General features: G+C 50.5%; 1 long non-coding RNA gene across 1 annotated transcript; it reads right to left on the bottom strand.

Annotated features, from left to right (window-relative positions):
- Positions 1 to 12,904: 12,904 nt before the first annotated feature.
- Positions 12,905 to 14,304, bottom strand: LOC108530503 (uncharacterized). The gene is made up of 3 exons (XR_001885858.1): positions 14,226 to 14,304; positions 13,889 to 14,125; positions 12,905 to 13,560 (listed from the first exon to the last, which is right to left on the bottom strand). It is a non-coding gene; the product is annotated as an uncharacterized LOC108530503 (long non-coding RNA).
- Between the last annotated feature and the right edge of the window lie 965 nt (positions 14,305 to 15,269).

Here is a 15,269-nt window from a genome sequence, read left to right as displayed (position 1 = left end):
GGCTCATGACAACCTCCGCCTCCTGGGTTCAAGTGATTCTCCCGCCTCAGCCTCCTGAGTAGCTGGGATTACAGGTGTGCACCACCACAACTGGCTAATTTTGTATTTTTTGTAGAAACAGGATCTTGCCATGTTGCCTGGGCTGGTCTCAAACTCTGGACTCAAGTGATCCACCTGTCTTGGCCTCCCAAAGTGCTGGGATTATAGGAGTAAGCCACTGCGACTGGCTGAAGACTATTGTCACTGAATGTAGAATTCTAGGTTGGAAGGGTTTATTTGTTTTTTAAAATTTAACCCTAAAAAATGCTGTTTTACTCTCTTCTGGCCTTTATGATTTCTGATGAGATATCAATTCTTAATCGGATAGTTGTTCTTCTGTGTATAATGTGTCATTTTCTCTTACTTCTTTTTTTTTTTTTTTTGAGACGGAGTCTTGCTCTGTCTCCCAGGCTAGAGTGCAGTGACTTGGTCTCGGCTCACCGCAACTTCTGCCTCCCGGTTTAAGTGATTCTCTTGCCTCAGCCTCCAGAGTAACTGGGGTTACAGGTGCCCACCACCACGACTGGCTAGTTTTTTTTTTTTTGTATTTTTAGTAGAGATGGGGTTTTACCATGTTGGCCAGGCTGGTCTCGAACTCCTGACCTCAGGTGATCCACCCGCCTCGGCCTCTCAAAGTGCTGGGATTACAGGAGTCTAATCCCAGTGCACCTGGCCTTCCTTTGTTCTTTATATTGGATAATTTCTGTCGTTTCATCTTCAAGTTCACCTTCCCTTTCCTCCGCAATCTCAATTCTGTTGTTAAAGCTATCTAGTGATTTTTGAAAAATTTTCAGATATTGTATTTTTTTGATTCTAGAATTTGCATTTTTATTATTTGTATTTATTTGCTGAGATTTTAAGTCCATTCACTATGACCATATTTTCTTTCACTTCGTTGGATATAGTTGTAATGCATGCTAGAAATTTCTTGTCTGCTAATTACAACATCTGGGACATCTCATGATTATCTCAGTTGATGTGTCTTTATTTTCAGAATGTGTCCGTCTTTCCTGCTTCTGTGTATGTTGGATTATTTTAGTCTGCATTCTGGACATTATGCATGTCAAGTTGTATAGATTCTGGATTTTGCTTTTTTTCTCCAATGGATGTTATCTCTTTTGGGTTTTCAGCCAATTATCTTGCTTGGATTTGTTACTGGTGGCGAATCTGACATGTCTGTGGCCAACTTGATCCTTGCCCCTTCTGAAGAAAGAATTTGGTAGAACGGCAGAAGTAGGTTTAAGGCAGAGGAAGAGACTGAAGCAAGTTTTAGAGCAGGAGTAGAAATTTATTAAAAGGTTTCAGAGCAGGAATGAAAAGAAGTAAAGGACACTTGGAAGAAGGTCAAATGGGTGACTCTAGAGGTCCAGGTGCCTGTCGGACCCTTGACTTGGGGTTTTAGGTACTGACATGCTTCCAGGGTTTGCATTTCTTCTCCCCTGTCTTCCCTTGGGGTGGGCTGTCTGCATGCCTGGTGGTCTGCTGGCGCTTAGGAGGGGCTGCATGTACAGTGTGTTTACTGACGTTGTGCACATGTTGTGCACATGCTCCCTTGAGGCAGTTTTTTCCTTACCAGCCCTCCTAGAAGAAGGTCCTATACCAGTTAAACTCCACCATTATGCCTCTTAGTGCACATGCTTTGAGCTCAGCCTCTCAGTTCCTGAGATCTTATCGGGAAGCTGCTGGTCACTAGCTTCAGGTGTTTTCTATCTACTGGGAGCCTGTCTTTCCCTGGTGCCGGGTAAGGCTGATCATTATTTTAGAGTGACAGTTTAACAACCGCCCGACCATCACCTGTTGGCCACCCAACATTCCTGGAGGGGGGGTCCCTCTCCTGTTCTGCTCATGTCTGCCTAACTACCTACTCTCACAGATTCAAACTGCAAACTGTTTCTTAGGCAGCAATGCCAATATCAGCTCAGATTCTTCTCCAGTAGCTTAGTTGCTTTGAGATGTCTCCGTGCACATAAGGCTCAGGGTTCAGACAAAGATGTGGGCAAACAGAATATTGGGATCCTCTCTCTGGCTCTTTCCCTTCAAAGATTTTTACCCTTTCTCTCCAGCGTCATGGTTTCCTTGTTTCCCAGGCCCCAGAAGTTTTATTGTTCCCCCCAGTGGCCACCCCTCTGCTTCCCCGCTGTTCTACGTGTTGTACCAGCTGCATCTGGCCTCAACTAAAGGCTACAAATATCAAAACTGACTTTTCAGAGCATGAACTCTCCATCATGATCTGCTTGCTTTTGTTCACTGGGTGTTACAACTCAGCCATCACCTGGAGAGAAAGTCGACTATATTCAACTTAATCACTAGAAAAGGAAAGTTATATTTCTTTCTTTCTTTCTTTTTTTTTTTTTTTGAGACGGAGTTTGCGCCTGGTCGCCCGGGGCCTTGGAGTGCAGTTGGCCGATTCTTCAGCCACTGCAAGCTACCCGCCTTCCGCGTTTCGCCTTTCTCTGCCTCAGCCTGACCAGAGTAGCTGGGACTACAGGCGAGCCCGCCACCCTCGGCCCGGCTAGTTTTTGTTATTTTTAGTAGGAGAACGGGGTTGTCACTGTGTTAGCCAGGATGGTCTCGATCTCCTGACCTCCGTGATCCACCCGTCTCGGCCTCCCAAAGTGCTGGGATTACAGGCTTGAACACCGCGGCCCGGCCAGAAAGTTAGATTTCTTAATAAATCAAAGAATGGAGTAATTTCATGATTAGAAAGGACGTGTTGCGCCCGACACAGAGTAAGCCCTAAATGAAGGCTCAGGGATGATGAATCTTCTCCCCAGTCTCCCACTTTGCTAGATTACCTTAATGATAGATTGCTCACTTTCTCTTAAAGCAGCCCATTCCATGTTAGACAAATCTGGGCATCTGAAATATTTTCCTCTCATGTGCTCAAAACATGTTCATTTCAGCTTCCACACTGCAGTCCCAGTGCCTGTCCTCTCCAGGGCCACACAGAATGAGCCCGATTCCCCTTTCCTACGAATATCCCTGAACTCTCAAGTAGGGGAAGTAGCCTGAGCCCCTCCGGCCCGTCTCTGTAAGAGTGAGATTTCTAGTCCTCTCATCACTCTAGTCTCTTTCCCTTGAGCAGAATGCTGTACCTGTGCAGCTGTCTCCAGATGTGATATCCAGAAAGGTCTCAGCACCCTGGGTGGGGCCTGGGGGGCCCTTCTTTCCGTTAGGTGGCTTAAGCTCCCATTGGCTCTTCTGGCAGCCATGCTGCAAAGGCTTATATTAAGCTGGTGGCCAGTGAGCATCCCTGGGCCCGTTTGATCTTTCCCTACATAAATTTGCACACCAACTTCCTGCAGGTGGCCTCCCATGGCTGCCTTGTAAGGGGAGCAACATCAAACCTCAGAGAATTTACCACCATGAAAGCCTGTCCTGCCCCAAGACCTTCCTCACCCACAAAGCATAAGCTTGGGCAGGGTTTGGAACCACATGCCCTAAGACTCTTAAATCTGTCTATCTCTGCTCTGTAATTTTCAGAAAAATTAACTGCATTATGGGGTGGCTTATATTCAAGTCGGGGTCCATACAGCCAGTAGAGGGCAAAAATGATGAATGCCGTATGGAATCTATGGCTTGCAAAACAGTTTCTATATCACCCCTTTGGATCCACAGAATAACTAGTAAACTGTATGAGGCAGCTAGGGAGGGTGGATCATTTCCATTTGACAGGCGAGGAAAGGGAGGTTGCAGGGAGGCTCCAGGCTGCTACCACTAAAAACAAAGAAGAGTCAAAAGTGAAGGAACAGTACACTCTGTTTATTACAAAACACTCTGCTTAACATCTCAGGGGCTCTAGGGTTCCATTTGAATCGTCTCAACCATCCTCCACGTAGCAAGTTTTTTCTCAGGGCATTTTTGGATCCAGATGATCTGAGCTAATCCCCCTGTTCCCTCACCCCCAGCCCCAAGGGGTGGGCTAGGAGTACAGCTGTGCATTTTAACGAGGGAGAAGGGAGTCTCCAGGCTGCTTTCCAAGAAATTGCTTCTAAAATCATTTGCCTCCAGCCCCAGACAAAAGCTCAGGTATGGAAGCTTGGCTGTTCCTGACCCTTTACATCCCCAGAACCAAGCTGCAGGGAGGAGGGGACGGCTGCACAAAAGGGTCTGGGGAGTGACCCGGCCTGCCTCAGCTACCTGCTGTTCGCCACAATGGGACCCGAGTCCCGGGCTGCCTCTGGAGGCAGGAGAAAAGGGCTGAGATAATGACGGGCTCAGCTACCGCTGCTCTCTTCAGAGAAAGGAGAAGAGGGAGGAGGCAAAACCTCCCGGATAATAAAGAAGTAACAAATGAGGAATAAAAGCTTATGGAAGACATCTTAACCCAGGGATGAAAAAGTGTCGACATCTGTGAGGCTTTCTGCACCAGCAGACCCGGCCCTGATGAAAACCCTCCAAAAGCCATTCATCGGAGCAGAGGCAAAAGGCTACGTTTTCTATGGGGCGTCGAGGGCTCGAGGAGGCCACCCTTTCCTTTTCGGATGCTGCTGAACCAAGCGCTAATGTTCATCTCCAGCTTTATTAAGGAACCGGGGCGGGAGGAGAATGGAGGGCTGGGATCATCGTTATCCCAAAGTCTGTGAGGTGCGTGGATTTAGGAGCAAGCTAGATGTGTGCACATTGAGGTAAGGAAGAAAAGCCAGAGGAATCAGAGAGAACGCTGTTGAACAAGGGTCTCTTTTGACCGGGGCCTTTAGGAAGGACGCGGCTGCAGGAAAAGTAATCCTCTTAGCACCGACTTATGTGTGTGTACAAAACAGGGAAATCAAATCTGAATGTCCTCATTGCATTTGCTAAAATACCTAATGAAAACACAAAGATTCCTTTTTCTGATCTTCACCTTTCTTTCAGAAGCCGGAGAGTAGCAGATGTTTGCTTATAAGGCTGATGTTGTAAAAATTCAAACTGGGAGTTTGGGTTGGGAGAGGAGCTGACCTACTCTCTTTCCAAGGGGTGTGGGTTGCAGAACTTTGAGCCTTTGTATCTCCCCCCGGGGTTTTCGACACCCTCCTGCCTTGTTGCCTTTGAGGCAGTATATGTGGTTTCACTTCTTGAGTTTGTGCTCCATGTTCACCGTTGGAATGACTCTCTGGAGGCCTCAGTGAAAGAAATCTCAAATCCTGGCCAACAAATGCAGCTTCCTGAAAAGAGTGGGGAAGCTGGTATAAAGAAATGCGCTCCCAAATTAGTGGCTGCTCTGCAGTTGGGGATCACTGTGCCCTGGCCAGGGAGCACCAGGATGGTCCTCACCCAAACCCACATACTTACACTCCACATACCCCCACACACCTACACCCAGGCATACACTCCCCCAACTTATCCACACATGCACATAACAGCCCACACCACTCACGCTCATGTACACACACACACACACACACACACACACACACACACACGTGTCCTTCCAGTTATAGATACACCTCCCCGGCCAGTGCACTCGACAGCACACGCATCCTCTTGCTCCCAGTCTGAATGATCGTACTCAGTCTTATGGGCAGGCATCCTCCTTCCCCATCTCTAATACACCAGGCTTTCGATCACATGTGTCAGTTATGACTTGGCTTTAAAATGAAACAGGATGCAAGTGAGGATAAGTCAAATGTTTGGGGGATTGCCAAGGAGATTTTACCTAAGCTAAAACAGGAGGGTGCACTTTTATTTTTCCTTTCATGTATTACAGGGCTATTTTAAATTCAAAACTATTGTTTGCTATTGGGATAGAAAAGGAACAGAAGTGGAGGAGGCAGCCGTAGAAAGGTGGATTATGGCTCCGGGTCCGGTGTGAGCTGCTTTCTACGGCTCCAGCCGTAGAAAGGTGGATTATGGCTCTGTGGTGCTAGGCAGCCTGGGCAGGTGGTGAGATCCCAGGTCCTCAAAGTATTTAAGCAGTGGGCCAAGCATCCTCTATCATCATCAGTTGGAGGGAATTCCTGTGCAAGGTGTGCAGTGGAGCTGAACGAGCTCTGATGTCTTTTGCAAACTTAATAATAATATGGAGTGTGCTAATTGTGTGCTAGTCTCTATTCTAAGGGTCTTCAATGGATTCTCCAATTTTCCCAGCTCTATCATGTGAAATCTCTCATTATGCACACTTTGTAGGTAAGGAAACAAGCCTAGAGTGGCTGGGGACATAGGTAGTAGTGACAGAGCCTGTATTGAAACCCAGATGTACCCACCACCACGCTTAGGTGATTTACCTCGCACTGCAAGGCCTCTTAAGAGAACCTGGTGCTGAGTGATTTTCTGTTCCTTTCTTTCGTTGGTCAGCAGGAGAGGGTTGGGTTTGTGCCCTTCCTGGTTCATCCCCTGATAACCTAGCATTGGTCCTCCCTATTCCTTTGGAAGAATGACGGAGCCCGGGAACATCTCTGGTTGGCTTGTCCCTGGGAAGCATTCCATGTCCAGCTGCCAGACCCCAGAACCACTGAGGGGGTGGAATCTTGTTCCTTGCTGCAGCAGAAGGCACTCAAGTCAGAGGCCCCAGCCATGTGCTTATAGAACCCTTTTGGCAGCCACTCTAAGGCTTGAGGATCATTGGGGAGAATGGCAGCCCTCCAGATTTGTGCATCCATCTGAGAAGCATACCTCCTCAATCTCCATCCCTCATCTCCAGGCCCCCTCTACTGAGAGGAGAACATAGCCCACCTAGACGAAGTGCAGCGGACACCTCTGGTCCTTTTCTCTTCACCATGCCTAATGTTCCAGGGATCGGGGTGTCACAACCACAGACCTGGAACCTTGAGAGTCACTGGATCAAACTCCTTGTGGTGGCTCTGAAGATGTGTGTACAAATTCATTGACACTACACCCTTCAAGAGGCGGAGCTTACTATCCTCTTCTTGAGTGTGGACTGGACTTGGTGACTAGTCCACTAGAGACTAGAATATGGCAGAAATGATGGATGTCACTTGGAAATAGTCACTTGGATAATTGTGAAATTAGATGATGGAAAGGCAGTAGCTTCTGTCTTGGGCTCTCCATCTGTCTCTGTCTCTGTCTCTGTCTCTGTCATCACTTGCTCTGGGAAAGCCAGTTTCCATGTCATGAGGCAGCCTAGGGGGAGGCCTCTGTCGTGAGAAACAAGGATGAGCTTGGAAATGGATCTTCGGAGCCTGCCAACAGCCATGCGTGTGATCCTGGAAGCTGGTCTTCCCCCACTGTAACCTCAGGCTGACTGTGGCCCCCAGAGGACATCTTGACTGCAACCTCATAAGAGATCTTGTGCCAGAACTATCCAACTCAACCACTCCCAGATTCCTAACCCCAAGATGATAGATGTTTGTCGCTTTAAGCTGCTGCATTTGGGGGTCATCGTGATGCAGCCACAGATCACTCATGCCCTCCTGTGCTGTGCGGTTGGGAGAAGCGAGGGCCTGCTGGGGAAAGTCACTTTCCCAATTTCACAAAGGACAAGTGAGTGCTTGAAATTAACTCAAATATTTTGACTTCTTGTCTAGTGCTCTTTCCACTACATCAGACTTCCTCTCACTGCCATTTCCCACAAATAAACCAGAAGAATTGAGTTTGGCAAACCTCTGCCTGCTTTTGAGCTCAGATTTTTCTGGTATGAGCGGGATGGACATAGCAGGGGACGCAGCAATGACAGAGAACTGGTGGGGACAGAGGGCTGTTTAAGGGATTGTTTGACAGTATAACAACCTCCACATCTGCCCTTCTCCCCAGGGCTCACATTTTGGCTGATATGGGAAGTTCAACCCACACATATGAATTCTGAATTTAATACAGAACTTACCAACCAGAAATGACTGGGTGAAGTAAGTGTAATTTGCCTGTGTTTATTTATTTTTTTATTATGAACTTAAGCAAAGTTTATGGAAAAAAGGAACCCGCCGATCACGAAATGTAGCTATTTACATCTCTCCAACTCTCTTTGTGAGTGTTCTTTGCACAGCTGTAATGACCTATGCAGACTCCATAGTGTTTGCCTTCCTCCCTCAGCAAGTGTTCTGTTGTGCCCCGGGCGGGCCCTGTGCGGCTGCGAGCTCAGAGCCTACTGCGTCTGGCTCTCCGAGACCACCCTCCTGTTCACCCCGTGCCCTGCTGCTGTCCACTCCTCCTTCTCTGACCCCTTGGCTCTGCCCCAGCTCCTCTCCCACCCAAGCCTTCTTGCCTGGCTCACTTGTTGGAGCACAGCTGCGTGCTCAGGCATAGCATCTTGACACTCTCTCAGCTCCATTTTGGGCTTGTCCCCGGCTCCTCATGCTGCAGAGGCAGTAGGCACACTCCTGTGCCCCTCTGAGCCATGGAGGCTGCACAGCCTCGCTGTTGATGCCGGGCCTGAGATGTCACTGCTTGTGACAATTTCACTTCCCTGGTGACTCAGGCCACCTTGGGTTCTTAGCATGTCTTCCTCTGGCCTCTCCCACCCGGCCTGAATCACAGAAGCAGCTGGCTTGTTAGAATGCAGGTGCCGGGCTCTCACCCAGTCCTTCTGAATCTGGAGAAGGGGCTGGGAATCTGCATTTTTACAACCTCCCCAGGTAATGCTGGTACCCACTACAATGGGAGAATGACGGCTCTGCTCTTGCCCCTTGTTTACAATTTGGAGCTTTTAAAAATGTCTTGATTGGCCTGGTGTTTTAGAAAATCTTGGAGAGACCGTCAAGAGCAACCCTCGATTCTCTGAACCTAAGCCCTCAGCCGGAGTGACCCTGCTTTCACCTCCATGTTCTCCCGCCTCCTTCTCTTCCCGTCACCTCTTTGCACCTATGGCAACAGCAGGTCAGAAAAAGCCAGGACATCATTCTCATTGGTCTGCTCAGCTTCCCCGGAAGCCCAGGGAATGGTTTCTGAGGGAGGCACTGGCAATTATTGGCCAAAATGAGGGCTAGGAATTTCTGATTGGCCTCTGAGGTTGGTTTTGTGTGTACTGTGCATGGAGGATGGATCACATGGATGGAGGGGTGGTCTATACCATGGGTGGGCTTAGGACGAGGCGCCTGATGGGTGTGCTTTGCAGAGTCCTCTCTTGTATCCTCCCCCCCTGTCATGGGGGCCAGTTCCCCAGGGCTTCTAATTCAGTGTTTCCTCCCAAATAGAGGAAAACCTTCCTGACTCGCCTGGAGTTTCTAAACTATCCCTCACTCCTCAGTCGTGAGGGGCAGGCCCCTACCCTGGACCTCAGAGTTGTCCATAGGATGGTTCCATAGGATGAGGGGTTCCGGATAGATGGCCTGGGAAGTCCTTTCCAGTCTGAGGCTTTGTGTTATTGACTGCAGATAGAGGTCTCTCAGTGCCACCAAGACCCCACCCTGGCCATGACCTCCTTCCCTCCCAGGGTGGCTGGACCTACGGCATTGTGGCGTGATCCAATCCCCTTGTGAGTAGAGACCAAAACAGGGCTCCTGTCCCAGAGTCCTGGGAAGCCCACCAAGCTGAAGCATCAGTCAGTCCAACACAGGGAGGCAGGTTGGAGGGGCTTAGAGTGCCGTGGGCTGCAGGCATGGCTCCTGTCCTCTGTGCACGCTCACACTCGCTCCCAGTGCCCTCCTAGCGAGTTGGTGGCAGCCGAGTAGCAGCTAGCTCCTAGCTTTGTAGCTTTGCTTTGAGGCCTGGGATGCCTAAACTCTCCCCAAGGCATTTCCCCTAACTGCCTGCCCCCTGAGAAAGAGCTCCAACCCTTAGAGAATCCAGGGCTGGATGGATGCACAGTGAAAGATGTAATAGGAGTCTAAGCAAAGCCACAGAGGCATAGGCTGCAACCCCCAACCCTGACAGCTGTTCTTCCCTGCATGACGGACAGACACAGCCTCAGCCTGGAAATGCCCTCCTGGGTATCATCTGGTGACTTCTACCACTCAAACTGTGGGTCTTAAGGGATGTTAGTCAAGAAAGCAATTATTGTTCACAGCCCAGGATGACCTATAAAGGGCCCACCTTTTCATGGGCTCATCTCCTCTCCTGCCAGTCACTGAGATTCCTTGGCTCCCTTGGCAAGCCCTAACCTATCAGTCCTCCACACAGGCACCCCCGGAAGGAGGCTGCCTTGGGCAGAGGAACTCATCTCCTTCACCTCTACCCTCGGGCCCGATGAGTGAGACAGGCTGAAACCTCCTCAGATTCTGGGGCCTTTGGTTCAGGGGCAGGAGCTATTCCATTAGTTTGATACCAACTTCCATAGCTGGGGACTGAGACCATAAATCCTGACCCAGACACATGGCAGCAATGGCCAGTGAAACAGGGTGGATACAAAAAGTTGCCATGAATGGGAGAGAGGAGCCAGGGTATGGGGTGGACCGCAAAGGCTGACCTTTTCCCCTCAAAAGAAAGATGATCCAAAGATGTCACCCTCACAGACATGGTTAGGGCTGCAATAGAAAAGAAACTTCTAGTCCTTCTGGTCCCTGACCCTGGGCAGGTCAAGCAATATCTCTGGGCCTCAGTTTCCCTATTGGTAAAATGTCCAGATATACTGATTGATTGACAATAAGGCTTGTCCCACCATTTGTGTTCTATGTTTTATATCTCTTCTGTAAGTTTCTAGTTTCCCAAAGGGTATGTCTGGGGGAAGAGTAGCTGAGAAGACAGAAAGCGCAGTCCTTGAAGGCAGGTGTGAGGGGAGTGCGCACAGGAGGGTATTTCCCAGGATTGGAGAGTTACTTTCTCCATTCTGGAGATGGGGAAATAGCTTCAGAGATGCTGAGCGAGCCCAGGGCTGCAGTGTGGCTGAACTGGGTTTTGGACTGCACTTTCTGTTGCTCTTTCTGTAGGATTGTCCCTGCCTTTCTCCTTCCAACTCCATTTGTTAGAGTCCCTCCACCCTCTCAGTCCCTCTCACTGACCTCTCCATGTGGCCTTCCCTGGCCCCCCACGCAGAATCGATTGCTCCCCACCATGCCCAATGGCACCTTGTCTCCCCTGCTCTTGCCCCCTTGCCTTCTCCTTGGACCAGAGACAGTCCACCCGTCCCAGTGGCCTGGGAGCTCCTCGAAGGCTGGGATTCCACTTCTGAAGTCTTTCTCTCCTGGCCCCGCCACAAGGAATGGCACAGAGTAGGTACTCCGGGAACGAGTGTGAAATTGAGGTTACCCAGAGGGTCCTTCTGCTTCAACATGTGGATTCCTCACATCTGTCACCTCCCTTTTGGCCTTAGAGGTGTGACTGTCTGTGTAACCCCCAGCCTAACCCCTAGAATAGTCCTGTATGTTGAAGCCCACACCCCAGTGTAGGTGGGCAGCTGGGAGGGAACTCCTTCTGTTAATTATGCCTTAAAGGGCACTCTCTCCGAGGGCCTTCTAGACTAGGCAGGAGAGTGGGGATCCTAGATCCCCTGCCCCTTCCTAGAGACAGGAGGTTGGTGAGTCCCCACCTCTAGCCCTCTGAGCTGTCATGACTGTGACCTCCCCATCTTTCCATGACCTGTTTTCACCGACAGCAATGGGAGGTCAGAAGAAGCTCATATGTCATTCTCATGGTCCATCCACCTTTTGTTAGGAGCCCAATGAGGATAAGAACCAAGTACGGCTTATGTTTGCTCTGACTCCTAGCTCTGTGTGCGGGGCATGGAAGGGAATCAAAGAAGGATTTTTGGAACTGAATAGAATGTATTCTAAGTATTTAGCCCAGGATTGTTAGACCTAAAGGATGGCCAAACATCAGAAGGGACCTTCAAGCTCAAGCAGTGAGCCCAGCCCCGTGTTGGGCATGAGACTCTATCTGAGATTCAAGGACGAGATTTGTCCGAGGTCATGTGGAACTGCCTGCCGACATTCACTCTGTGGTCTGTGCCTTCTCCTTCCACAGGGGAGACTGTGCCCAGTGGGCCAGGTGGTTTCAGGGAGTGGCAGCCCAGGGGCAGTGGAAATAGCATGGGCTTTGAAGTAAAAAAGACCTGAGTTTGAATATGGCTCCACATATTCCCATGTGTTGCCTTGGCAATGACTTCGTCTTTCTGGGTTTCACTTATTTTATAAAAGGGGAATAATGTCCACCTTGAAGTTTGCTGTCATGTTTAAAAGGAGGTAATGTTTGGCCAGGGGCGGTGGCTCATGTCTATAATCCCAGCACTTTGGGAGGTCCAGGTGGGTGGATCAGGTCAGGTCAGGTCAGGAGTGACCTAAACTGAACTCCTGGTCCAGGTCAGGAGTTTGAGACCAGCCTGACCAACATGGCAAAAACCCATCTCTACTAAAAATACAAAAATTAGCTGGGCATGGTGGCACATGCCTGTATTCCCAGCTACTCCAGAGGCTGAGGCAGAAGAATCGCTTGAACCCGGGAGACAGAGGTGGCAGTGAGCCGAGACTGCGCCACTGCACTCCAGCCGGGGCGGTAATGTTTGTGGACTGCCTGAATGCACAGTAGCTACTCAAGAAATAGTGTAGCCCCAGGCATTCCCCTTCCCTGTTGGCGGGGACAAGGGGATACATTTTTGTCCCTGTGGGGCCTAAGGAGTTCATTCCCCTAGTGTTCCTCAGCTCTAGTTACATCCACGTGCCACCAGCTTCCCCTTCTCTGAGGTTGCCCAGGGGATAAAGGGGGATTGGCTGTGGGAGGATGGCCTTTCTTCCCTGCTGTGCTGCTGGGGCCAAGAGGGGCCACACACAAACTTGCTCAAGGTCTTCTTTGGCGGAATCCAGGTCCCTGGGCCCTCACCCTGCCAGCGGTGTGACCTGGGACGCTTCTTCTCCTCTCTGAGCCTCAGAGTCCCCCCTGGGATTTCACAGGATAACAACCTGCCTTGTCTGCAGCTTGGAGCTGTTGCAAAGATCCAGGTAAGCATTTTACACACAGCAGAGTCCTGTGCAAACGCCGGGAGTCATCAAAATTTTCTTGTAAGCACCATTATTTTCTTAAGGAAACTTCAAGAAGTAAAAGAGCTATATACTATATCTTGCAAAACAAATTTTTTAGCAGCAGAGAAAAAATGGAGGAGAGGTTAAAAAGAAAAAAACAGGATTTGAGCCAGTAGCTTCAACTCCCTTGTCAGCCAACTAGAGGAAAGAAGTGACTTACAGAGGTTTATTTCCAAGGGAGCCTGTCTGAGCCAAGAAGAGCTGGTGCCAACCCAGCCAGGGCCTGAGGCCAAGGCCTCATGGGGGGCCAACTGCCTGTTCGCCCTTCCAGACCTCATTTCTCCTACTGCACGTTAGACCAGGGTGCTGGAGTCAGGGTGCCAGAGGGCCTCAGGGCCTGGCTTCTCCCGGCTGGATCTGCTTCTCTTCCTCCTCCACGGAAGAGCCTCGAGGGAGGGGAGGAAGGAGAAAATCCAAACCCCTTGCTGGGTGTATGTTTCTGAGGCTTAACCAGAGTCTGTCCCGTGACTGCCCAGCTCTAAATCAGGGCTGGAGGGATGGTGGCGGAGACTGGGAGGAGACTGGGGAGTGTCTGAGGAAGGGCTCGGAGGCTTTGGGGAGGTCCTGGGAGGCAGGAGAGGCCCCTTCTCTTGCTTTCTCTGCCTGCCGCAGAGCTGGCTCACCGACCAGTAGACTTCTGTCCCCTTTCCTGTTTCTTGCCTTTCTCAGCTGCCTCCCAGCTCAGGCTCCACAGCTGTCCCTGAAACACAGGCACAGGCCTTGGCACAGCCTTCCTTCCCCTCTTCCCCTCCTTGCCCTCCCCAGTGGGCCATCCAGGCCTGGGCTGGCTCTCGGGAGGCCCGCGCTCCCCGGGCTGCCTGTGGGTGACACAGGGAGCACTGGTCTGCCTGGCTTGGGCTTCCGTGCCTTCCTCATGTTGCAGGGCGGGTGGGGACTGTGGCAGTAGGCATGCCGCCGAGTTGGGAAGTCCTGAAAGCTGCCCAAAGCCCAGTTAGAAAGGAACGAGGGGGCGGACTTGGCCAGAACCCTTGTCGGGCAGCCGCCATCAGCAGCCACTGAAACCTTACCTGGCCCAGGCTGCGGCTCTGACTGATGAATGGGAGGCCAGCCAGGAAGGCGCTTCCTCCTGCCAGATGCTCCGTGAGCACTGGCTAGTGGCTGTGACTGACGTGTCATTCCTTTTCACCAAGTGCTAAAAGACGAAGGAAGCTGGTGGAAAGACCTGGCTCCAGGACAGGAAGGCAGATGGCAGGCTGGGCACGTGTTTCTTCCTCGGCCTGGTGTGGTCACACTGCTCACCTATGCTTGGAGAGAAAAGGTCAGGGTCAGCCCTAGAGTCAGTCCCTCCAATCCCCTTATTTTACAGACTGGGAAACTGAGGCCTGGCAAGGGGAAGGGACTCACCCAGTGACTTCACAGCTCTCAGCCCTGTGCCATTTCTCTCGTCCTCTGCTGCCTCTCACTGAACCAAGCAAGCCCAGACTGCCCAAAGGATCAATGGATCAAAGGTCTGAAAAATTAGCTGATTGGAGCCAGGCCTGCATTTCTCAAAGAAAAAACATATTTCATCATCAGCTACACTTCCCAGTTCCCAAGGGTCTCCTCCTTTCCCTCCCTTCCCTCCCTCCCTCCCCTTTCTTTTTTCTTTTCTTTTCTTTTTGAGACAGAGTCTCACTCTGTCACCCAGGCTGGAGAGCAATGGCGGGATCTCGGTTCACTGCAACCTCTGACTCCCAGGTTCAAGGGATTCTCCTTCCTCAGTCTCCACAGTAGCTGGGATCACAGGCACCTGCCACCACACCCAGCTAATCTTTTTTTTTTTTTTTGTATTTTTAGTAGACACGGGGTTTTACCATGTTGGCCAGGCTGGTCTCTAACTCCTGACCTCAAGTGATCTGCCCACCTCAGCCTCCCAAAGTGCTGGGATTACAGGTGTGAGCCACTGCTCCCGGCCAGACCATTCCTTTCTAAGGCATGAGTTAGGATGCACATTTCTTGGAAAGGATTTTCTTATTCCAGTTAATTTCCAGATGCTGAAATTTCAGGTAAAATAATAAGGGGCAAGTTTTTGAGTGAATGTTTGAATGAGTGTGTGTGTGTGTGTGTGTGTGTGATCACACATGTGTGTGCTCAGACTCATTCGGGGTGGGAATCTTTTGGATCAGAAAGGGACCTCATGGGCCTCCACTTTCAGGATGAGCTGGCTGTTCTGGCTTCTCAGGCTCCTCCTCTCCCTGTAGCTGAATGAACGTGTTCTCCAGAACCTCTGTTTTCCTGGCAGCATCTCCGGTGGGCAGCAGAAAGAGGAGTGGAGTCGGGAAGAGCGAGGGAGGGGTCTGAGAGGGCATTTGAAATGGAGGCTTCATGTGGTGGAAGGGGGAAGCAGGAAGACCGTGGTGTTACTATTATTGCAGTTGCCAACGCCACCCCCCACCCCCACCCCACCCC

Source organism: Rhinopithecus bieti, unplaced genomic scaffold, assembly GCF_001698545.2.
Source record: "Rhinopithecus bieti isolate Rb0 unplaced genomic scaffold, ASM169854v2 scaffold_5626, whole genome shotgun sequence".
Lineage (NCBI taxonomy): Eukaryota > Metazoa > Chordata > Mammalia > Primates > Cercopithecidae > Rhinopithecus > Rhinopithecus bieti.
The sequence above is the reverse complement of the archived record's forward strand: the minus strand, read 5'-3'. Positions and strand labels throughout refer to the sequence as shown.